Genomic DNA, 9,557 nt, shown 5'->3' with positions numbered 1-9,557 from the left:
GGGTTAAAAAGCCTGCCTGCCTCGCTCCTTCCTTTTTTTAATGGGAAATGCAGCTGTTTCTCCTCCTCTCTTTCTCTCCCCCCCCCCCCAGTCTTCTAATTTCGATCCTGCTGGAGATAATGATGAGCCGCGGGGGTGGGGGGGGGAGAGGAAGGGGTGCAATTAAATTGCACGGCGTTGCAACGCATGAGCCCTCTCGGCGCCCCCTCTCCGACGCCCCCCACCCCCAAAGGAGGCGCTCCCCTCTAGGGGTGAACTTTAAAAACGCGCGCGCGCGCGCGCACGCACACGTGTAAATAATACTAATAATGACGGCGACCACAACTGCAAGCAAAATAATAATAATGATAAATAAGAGACTACAATTGCCATGATAATATAAATAATAATAAATGACAGACGGCAATTCTCAGCAAATTGATATTAATTAGCAATAGGTTGCAATTGCCAGCAAAATGATAATATACACTTGCCAGCAAAATAATAATAACAGACTACAATTCCCAACACCGTAATAAAAGCAGAATCATAGAATAGATTACAATTGGCAGCAAAATAATAATAAACTACAATTATTATTAATAATAATAACTAGACTACAATTCCCATCGTAATCAACATTAATAAAAGACTACAATTCCCAGCAAAATCACCCTCATCAATAAAAAACTACAATCCCCAGCGAGGGGGGGGTTCTCCTCCGGGCTTGCCATAGCAAGCGAGCAGCAAGGCATGCTGGGAATTGCAGTTCCTTCGCCCCCACCCCTTTCCTCGCGACTGCCCGCGGGGAGTCTCTGCCCGTTCTCGGCGCCTCCCTTTTTACATCTGGAGCGTGGGGGGATCCGGCGGGAATGGGCAGTAGCCGCCGCGGGGGAGGAGGAAGCCAGCCGGGCTGGGCTTTGCACTTTGGGCCTTAGAGAAGCCTCCGCGTCAGCCGAAGACGCTTTTCAGAGCAAGAAATGTGAGCTGTGAAAAAAGAAAGAAAAAAAGAAAGAAAGAACCCAAATTAATAAGTCCCCCCTTTTTTTGGTTTGGTTGGTTCTGCCCTTGGGCGATCAATGAGCCTCCGGGAGGCTGCCGTAACCGCCCGCCTGCCTGCCTTCGCCCACGGAAAAAACTGCAAGAGATCCGGCCAGGAGGAAGAAGCTTTGGAAAGAGATGCAAGGAGGGATCGGACTTTGGGATCTCTCCCCCCCACCCCCCACAGAGTAGCTGCTTTGCATGCAGAAGGTCCCCTAGTTAGTAGCGAGGATTCTGAAGTAGCTGGACCAGTGGTCTGACTTGGTAAAAAGCAGCCCCCTCTGTTCCTGGGAGGTGCTTTGGCTTAGTGGTAGAGCACCTGCTTTGCATGCAGAAGTTCCCAGGTCCAGCCCCCCTCCGGCATTCCAAGCGAGGCAGGCGAAAAACTTCCTGAAACTCTGGAGAGTTACTTCTGGTCAGTGCGACAGGACTGGGCTAAATGGAACAACAGCCTGGCTCCGTGGAAGGTAGGGTACCAGCTCTGCATGCAGAAGTTTGCCAACTCAGTCCCTGGCATTGGGGCTTCTGTGTGCAAAGTAGATGCTCTACCACTGAGCTGCTGCCCATTCCCTAAAAATAAAGCAAGATTCTAGTCCTCATGGTTCCGAATGTTGAACACAGGAAGCTGCCTTCCCCTGCAGCTTGCTCACTACCACATGCACTCATAGTTTTTCCCAGCTCTGCTTGGAGATGCCCTTGGGGATCGAACCTGGGAACCTCTGCGTGCAAAGCCAGTGGCCTGCTGCTGAGCTGCATCCTTACCCTGATCAAAGAGCAAGGCCTGCTTGTTTTATCCTCCACGCCCCTTCTTCTTTACCTGGAAGAGCCTTAGAGGTGTGCTCAGAGCATCCCCTATTATTATTCCAAAAGCAGGCCCATCCCACGCAGTGTGTGCCCTGCTGGCATGCAGAGGCCCTAGTTGGCTGCTCAGTTTCAGCTCTCTTGCACTGCAGGCTCTGGGGATGAAAGCACTCCAGGAACTAAGAACGAAAGCCAATCCTACGCTGTTTTTAAGCAGACGGCCATCTGTCAGGGGTTCTTTAGCTGTGATTCCTGCTTTGTAGGGGGTTGGACTAGATGCCTCTTGGGGTCCCTTCCCATTCTACAATTCTATGATTATATGAAATACATTTCCTTCCAGGGAGGTCCGTGTATTCAACCTCTGTGCAGCGATGATGCTTTTAAAAGCATATTGCAAGCTGGTTCTTGCTTGGGAATAAGAAGAATCCTGGATCAAGCCAGTGGCCCATCTTGTCCAGCATCCTGTTCTCACTGTGGCCAACCAGATTTCTGTTATGAGAAGCCTGCAAGCAGGAGCTGCTGGAGCGAGTTGCTTGATTGGAGCTGGCCTTGCAGTGACTTGGCCCACCCTTGTTGACATGTGGCCCTCATAAGGCTGACAAAAGTCCCTTGTCCCTGAGTTATCAAAACTTTGAAAGATTCATTTTTGCATACCTGAAGCTGGAAGGAAACCATAGGATTTTAGAGTTCGAAGGTACCCCAAGGCCATTGAGTCCAGCCCATGCAATGCAAGAATCACAACTAAAGAATCCCGGATAGATGGCCATCCAACTTAAAACCTCCCAGAAAGGAGTCTCCACCACCTTCTAAGGGAGTCCGTTCCCCTGTTGAACAGCTCTTGACGTTTAGAAAGTTCTTGCTAAAGCTTAGTTGGAATCTCATTTCCTTGTCATTTGAATCCCTTGGTTTGGTTCCTACCCTCCAGAACAGCAGAAAACGAGCCTGCGCCTTCTTCCGAGGGAGTCCCTTCCATTGTCAAACAGCTTATAATTGGGGAGACAGGATGAGATTTTTATTTTGACATCCCTCTCCCAAAGGGCTGCCTGGCGGTACCCAGTCGCTGCCTTTTTCAAAGATGTGGGCTAGAACCTCTGACACAGATCACTGTGTAGAACATAACAAAATGTTGGTAGACTTTGCAAGGGCTTCTAGCAGGAGTTCATGGAGTGGACCAGGGTATGTGTCTGTGTGGGTTACCAGCTGAAAGCAACTGGAGATGTGTGCCCTGGAGGCAAGGGGTTTAGTAGTAATAAGAATAAAAATAAAGTTCCTGTACAGGTACATATTTTTTTGAATGCCCCAAAATTAAAAGAATGGCAGCTCCAATTCCGCCCCCCCGTCCCCACAAAGGATTTCAGCTCATTGCCCAAGTATAGCTGAAATGAAACAACTGATTTTGAAAGGGTGCTTGCCAGTTATGTATAGTCTTAGGCACCACAAATGTAGAGTGGGTCCAGAAATCTACATTGGTTCTGTTTGCTTGTTGGGCATTAATTTTCCTTAAGTATTTAGACAAACAAAATTAGAGCTTCATGGCCAGTAGGAAGAGTTGCAACCTTAATCAATCTAGCATTCCCTCTGCTTCACAATATTCTTTTCTTAAATAAGTGACTTCACTTGCTTTATTTATTTATTCCTGATTTTTTATTTTTCTTATTTCTGATTTTTTTATTTCAAAATTCAAAAAATCATAAAATCAAAAACACACATACAAAAGCAAATAAAAAGCAAAAAGCAAACTAAATAAATAAAACAAAAAAATATTGATTGATTTTTTTCCTGATTTTTGATTTTTCCCGATTTTCCAATTTTTGTGATTTGTGATTTTTTTATTTCAAAAATCAAGAAATCAAAAAATCAAAAAATCAGAAACACATACAAATAGCAAATAAAAAGCAAAAAGGAAACAAAGCAAACTAACCAAATAAAACAAAAAAAAATCATCTGCATTTTTTTAAAGATAGGAATAAAATGTTTCCAAGTATATGTGTCATAACATGAGCTAGCCTTTTCTTTTTTTATCTAGTTGTTTACAAAATTGAAAGTAGGCATTTTGTTGGTCAATTTGTTCAGATGTAATTGTGTCTGAATGTCCAGTCTATGTAATAATATAAGCTGCATAAATCAGTATAATTTCTCCATCCCTTTTATTTCAAGAGTTGTCAGTCTTAAGAGATGAATGAATGCATCATTCATTATTTCATCTCTTAGCATTGGAAATTTTTGACTTTGTACCACCCCAGTGCAACTGGGATGTTTGTGGAGGAAACTTTTGAGTCTCAAAAGTTCAGATATATGTTTTTTTAATCAGCTAAATAAATTGGGGGTGGGGGTAACTGGGACAAGTACCAAGGGTGACAAAGATTTTTTTTAAAAAAAATTAAAATTAAAATTAAAAGCATAACATTGAATCTGGAATAGAAACATTTTTAGACCTTGTTTTTGGAGGCAGTAATGTTTGAAAGCACGCCAAAAAGTGCAAGTAGATAAATAGGTACCGCTCCAGTGGGAAGGTAAACGGCGTTTCCGTGTGCTGCGCTGGTTTCACCAGAAGTGGCTTAGTCAATCTGGTCACATGACCCGAAAGCTGTATGCCGGCTCCCTCGGCCAATAAAGTGAGATGAGTGCCGCAACCCCAGAGTTGGCCACGACTGGACCTAACGGTCAGGGGTCCTGTTACCTTTACCTTTTAATGTTTGTGAATACCAGTTGCTGGAAACCACAGGAGGGGAGAGGGCTGTTGTGCTCAGGTCCTACTTGTGGGCTTCCCATTTGGGCACCTGGTTGGCCACTGTGAAAACAGGAGGCTGGACTAGATGGGCCTCCTTTGTCCTGACCCAGCAGGACTCTTCTTAGGTTCTTGTTTTCAAAACAGGCTCTTTCATTAACAGAAAAGCTGTGTTTTCCTTCCCGTGCCCTCAATTTTATAAGGCAGTTAGAGCAACAAAAAGTGAGAGCTGCAACAAAATTTTGCAGCGTAGAGTGTTATTCAGGTGTTCAGGTCAGCCAGCCACCCTCTCCCAGGATACTCCATTGCATTGTTGTTACCCCCACCCTTTGTCAGTCCGCATTCTGTGGCCACTGAGCATGGATTATTATTGTTGTTTTTGGTCCCCTTAGTTATACAGCATAAAAATAATTTGGTTTCCTCACAGTCTGCTAATAAATATCTCCATTTTATCTTTTCTTGGCTCCATTTCTCTTCCATAGCTATCGGTGCTCAACCCCTGAGTTTGGGCAATTGTGAATGAAGTCAGTTCACTTTCAGATGTGAACGGATCCGAATTCTGCACCCATTCCTATTTGATCATAGAATAAAATTTGTTGCTGCTGCTGAAATGACCCCTGTAATATACCTTATCATATGATTTCCGCCCCTGGTTTCCTGGATTCTGGTCTCGTGCTCTCACAAAAAACTAACAACATACACACACACACCCTTCTGACAGCCTTTCCTGCTGTGTAATACAGTGTGGTGGTTTGTTCCAGGAGTCTCAGCTGGGTGTAGACATGGACGACACCCCAAAAGGAGCAAATATCAGATTGCTCTTGACAGGAACTCCACCCCCCCAGCTCTTGCATGTGCTCTGAATCCTATTAGAACCCACATCACTGCCATTTTGCTCTGGATTTTCCCAGTAATGAGCTGTTGATAAAGAGCCCAGGAATAGAGAACACTAGCAGGTAAGTCAGGAGTGAACTTTTATTCTGTGAACTTCTTTGTATTGGTCATGATTGTTCTATGGGAATATGCAATTAAACTCACTAAACTCCTTAAATATACTAAGGGGAGCTGCCTTCCATTGTTCAAGGGTGTGTGTGCACTTGTGAAGAGGTCCATGACTTGGAGCACGGAAGGCAGATTGAGAGTATGTGGGTAAAAATCATAGGGGAGAAACAGCAGTGACCTTACTGTGGGTGTCTGCTAAAAACCATCAAGCCAGACTGAAGACTTGGGTGATGCTTTCTGATGCTTTCCTAGAGCAGATTACTAAACATTCAAAAAGGAGAGCTACAGTAGAGATGGGCGACTTCAACTGCCGCGGTATCTGCTGGGACTGTAAGGTCCAACAAATTCCTCCAATCCCTTGCTGAAAATTTCATTTCCCAGAAGGGGATAATCGTATCTTGGACCTGGTCCTCACCAACAGGGAAGAACCGATTGACTGAACTGGGAAACTTGGGAGGATGTGATCTTGAGTTCCTGGGTTTCATGATTACAGAGGCAAGGGAAAACTGAGTAGTCAAACATGCTCTCTTGACTTTAAGAAGGCTGATTTCAAAAAGCTTAAGGAGCTACTGGGTGAGATTCCATAGTCAGAAAAACTTTTTTTTTAAAAAAAGGAGTTCAAGATGGTTCCTAGTTTCTTAAGGGGATGGGCTGCTCAAGACATGGACCAAGCACTTCCACCCAATTTCCCAAATTATACCAACAACACAGAGCTACAATTTAGCATCACTTACTCTCTGTAGCACCTATTCTTGCATGTGTGGCCATGCCTAGGAACTCCCTCCATATTGATATTATTGTACTGTTGATTTCGATGCCTTCTAAAAACACATTTGTTCAGGCAAGTCCAGCCAGATGTGTAATTCTATTGTGCACATTGGTTTTAAAAAATATATTGAATTTATCTGTATTTTCATAATTTTATTGTGTCTATTGTTTTTAAATTCTGCTTTTTGCTGTATTTAAATGAGCATTTTATACCATTACACGTAGATATTTTAAACAGTGTATAAAGCTATACAAATCAAAAATTTAATTAAATAATTTGTGAGCAATGGAAATAATAGGAACATAAGAGCCCTGCTGGATCAGGCCTGTGGTCCATCTAGTCCAACCTCCTGTTTTCATAGTGGCCAACAAAACTTTTCTCCCTCTCTTATAACACTAGAACTCATGGACAGCCAATGAAGCTGAGTGTTGGAAGATTCAGGACAGAGGGGGGTGGGAAGTCATTTTTCACGCAATGCAGAGTTAAACTGTGCAACCCACTCCCTCAGAGGGCAGTAATAGCCTACAACTTGGACGGTTTTAAAAGAGTATTGGAAAAAATCATAGAGAAAAAGGCTATTTATGGCTACTAGCCATAATGGCTATGCTCTTCCCACAGTGGACAGAGGCAGTAATGCTTCTGGATAGCAGTTGCTAGAAAAAGCAGGAGTGGAGAGTGCTCTTGTGCTTGGATCCTGCTTGAGGGTTGGCCACTGTGAGAATAGGATGCTGGACTTACATATAAGCTAAACAAGCTATAGCTTAGGGCCTCGCTCTCTTGCCCCCCCCCCAATTTACTACTTCTTAATTGTATTTCAGTTCAACAATTACTTTGATAAAATACATATTTTGTTATGCTAACTGCCTCTCATCTCAAGATGGGGCTCCACCCATTTACTGACTAGCACATTCTTTGGATGTTAATATTCTGGTTTAACATCCCAGATCATTACTAGGCTTTGTTCTCCTAAGGACCAACAACCTATCACCAGGCTTGCCTAGCTGTATCTGGGGCTTCAGAATTTGGCACAGTTTAACTTCCCAAACCTTGATTAATTCTATTTTTATTGAATCTAGGGATTCATGGTGTACGGCACCCTACAGACACATAACAGTGGTTTTCAAAGTAACGGGGAAAAATTTGAATCAAACTTTTTTTTCTTTTTATGGCCCCTGGTTCATGGAACCTTCCAAACCAGAAGTGGTTTTATGCCATGTGAAAGATCACTTAAGATGTGGAAGAAGGAGTAAAGTGTTGTTTGAAAGCATCCTAAGAAAATGTCAAAACACACGAAGAGTGGAATGTGCATGTTTTCAATTATTTCCCGCAACAATTATGACCTTAAAGCTAAAAGGGCTAAAAAACCTATGTAAAATAATTAACTTGAAGATGAACTGGAAATTGTTCAGAGCTCCTCCCCAAAACAAACTTAATTCATGTCCCAGTCACTCCGTAATTATTGGAATTGGTTTCAGGTATCATTCAGAGATTTTCAAACTAATTTGGTGAACTTTGTTAAACTGATCTACAGTTCATTCCAGGCACTGCTGTGTCCTACTTTACAAGGTTGCTGTGTAAATTCCAAAGGCAATCTAGCAGAATATGATATGAACTACAGTGGTACCTCAGGTTACATACGCTTCAGGTTACATACGCTTCAGGTTACAGACTCCGCTAACCCAGAAATAGTGCTTCAGGTTAAGAACTTTGCTTCAGGATGAGAACTGAAATTGTGCTCCAGCGGCGCAGCGGCAGCAGGAGGCCCCATTAGCTAAAGTGGTGCTTCAGGTTAAGAACAGTTTCAGGTTAAGAATGGACCTCCGGAACGAATTAAGTACTTAACCCGAGGTACCACTGTATCTGAATAAATGGGAGGCTCACTGCATGGGATCATGGCTGCTTCTGGAAGGGAAATAGCAAACATTTCATTTCTGAGAGCACAGACTCCTGGGCATTTGAGCATCCACACTGCTGGTCAGTATGCTGGCCTCTTGCAGAAGACACGTCCCTGATTTCTGTGGATCCCATGGCGTGAACCAAGTCAGTTCCTCTGAAACTACCTTTTTAGAGTTTCCTATAAGCCACCAGCCACTTATCCAGAAGGATAGATTTCTGAATGGGGCTTCAGTGGGGGGTTGTGAGGTGGGGAGGGGAAGAGTGTGTGGAATAAAAGGTGCTGTGATCCTTTTGAATGACACCTTACAATCGTGACCCATGTGCCGCTGGGGACTGAGCGCTGCCTGTGTGAAATACACCTTTGCAAGACTGAAAATTCTTGTGTGTGTGTGTTTTAAGTATTAATATATATGGGGGGTGTTGACTGGGGAGGACATTGCGGTCATCCATGGCACTGTCCCCCCTTAGGCTGAAAAAGTCCCCAGCAATAGCTTTTTTTCACTTGCCTGCAGCTGATGGGTGAATGTCCCAGTGACCACTGGAGGTCACTTTTTCAATAATATAGTTCAATCCAACTTTATTTGAGCGAATATCTTTTCATGCCGTAGTGTCTCTCATAAGCCGCCAGGCACAGGGAGAGGAAGAGAGGGAGAGAAAGGGGGAGAGGGGGAGAGAAGCAGCAGCAGGAAGATGAACAAATAATAGCAGAGGAAAGGAGGAATGAACTCTTGGCCAAACCGGAATAAATGGCGAAATACGGTATGTTGCTTATGGGAGAGGAAAGATATAGGTTTGGAAAAATTGTTGCATCAGACCTGACTCAAGCGATGTTCTCTGCAAACGTTCCTAAAGGATTGCATCTTATGCTAAATAGGCTATGTTGAAAGTCTCCAGGTGGACCAGGGACCCTGATTGCTATATTTCTTGTCATTGCAGGGATCACACAACAGGGGAGAGCTGCTCTTCCAAAACTGTGTGCCAGGCCAAGGAAGGCTAAAGTGGTGTTGAAGAATGGCCAGTTTTGCCACAAGAAATAAATACACGTATTAAAAATGTTAGTTTTAGATGCGTGTGCCTAGTTGTGTCTCTGCTTCACTAACCTCAACCCTGCCATGTTGGAATCCCTTGCAGACGACCACAGTGCCTGGGGAGAGGCAGTCAAGCTGTGTATCCATAGCAGTGATCAAATGAGAAAAGACTGCTGAGAGGAGTGCAGAGAGAAGAAATGCCATGGTGTATCTGCATATGCACAACCGGACAAATTCATCTGCCCCAGCTGCAACAAAACATGACTTTCCCATATTGACCTACAGCCACAGCAAGGCACTGCAACCTTCCAAG

The 9,557-nt window shown here is 43.9% G+C and overlaps 1 long non-coding RNA gene across 1 annotated transcript; it reads left to right on the top strand.

Annotated features, from left to right (window-relative positions):
• Positions 1–548: 548 nt before the first annotated feature.
• LOC310754582 lies at positions 549–9,280 on the top strand. Its single transcript, XR_014543889.1, has 2 exons — positions 549–961; positions 9,153–9,280. It is a non-coding gene; the product is annotated as an uncharacterized lncRNA (long non-coding RNA).
• Positions 9,281–9,557: the final 277 nt, after the last annotated feature.

Source organism: Podarcis filfolensis, assembly GCF_964270895.1.
Source record: "Podarcis filfolensis genome assembly, chromosome: Z".
Lineage (NCBI taxonomy): Eukaryota > Metazoa > Chordata > Lepidosauria > Squamata > Lacertidae > Podarcis > Podarcis filfolensis.
This window is presented reverse-complemented; position numbering and strand designations above follow the sequence as displayed.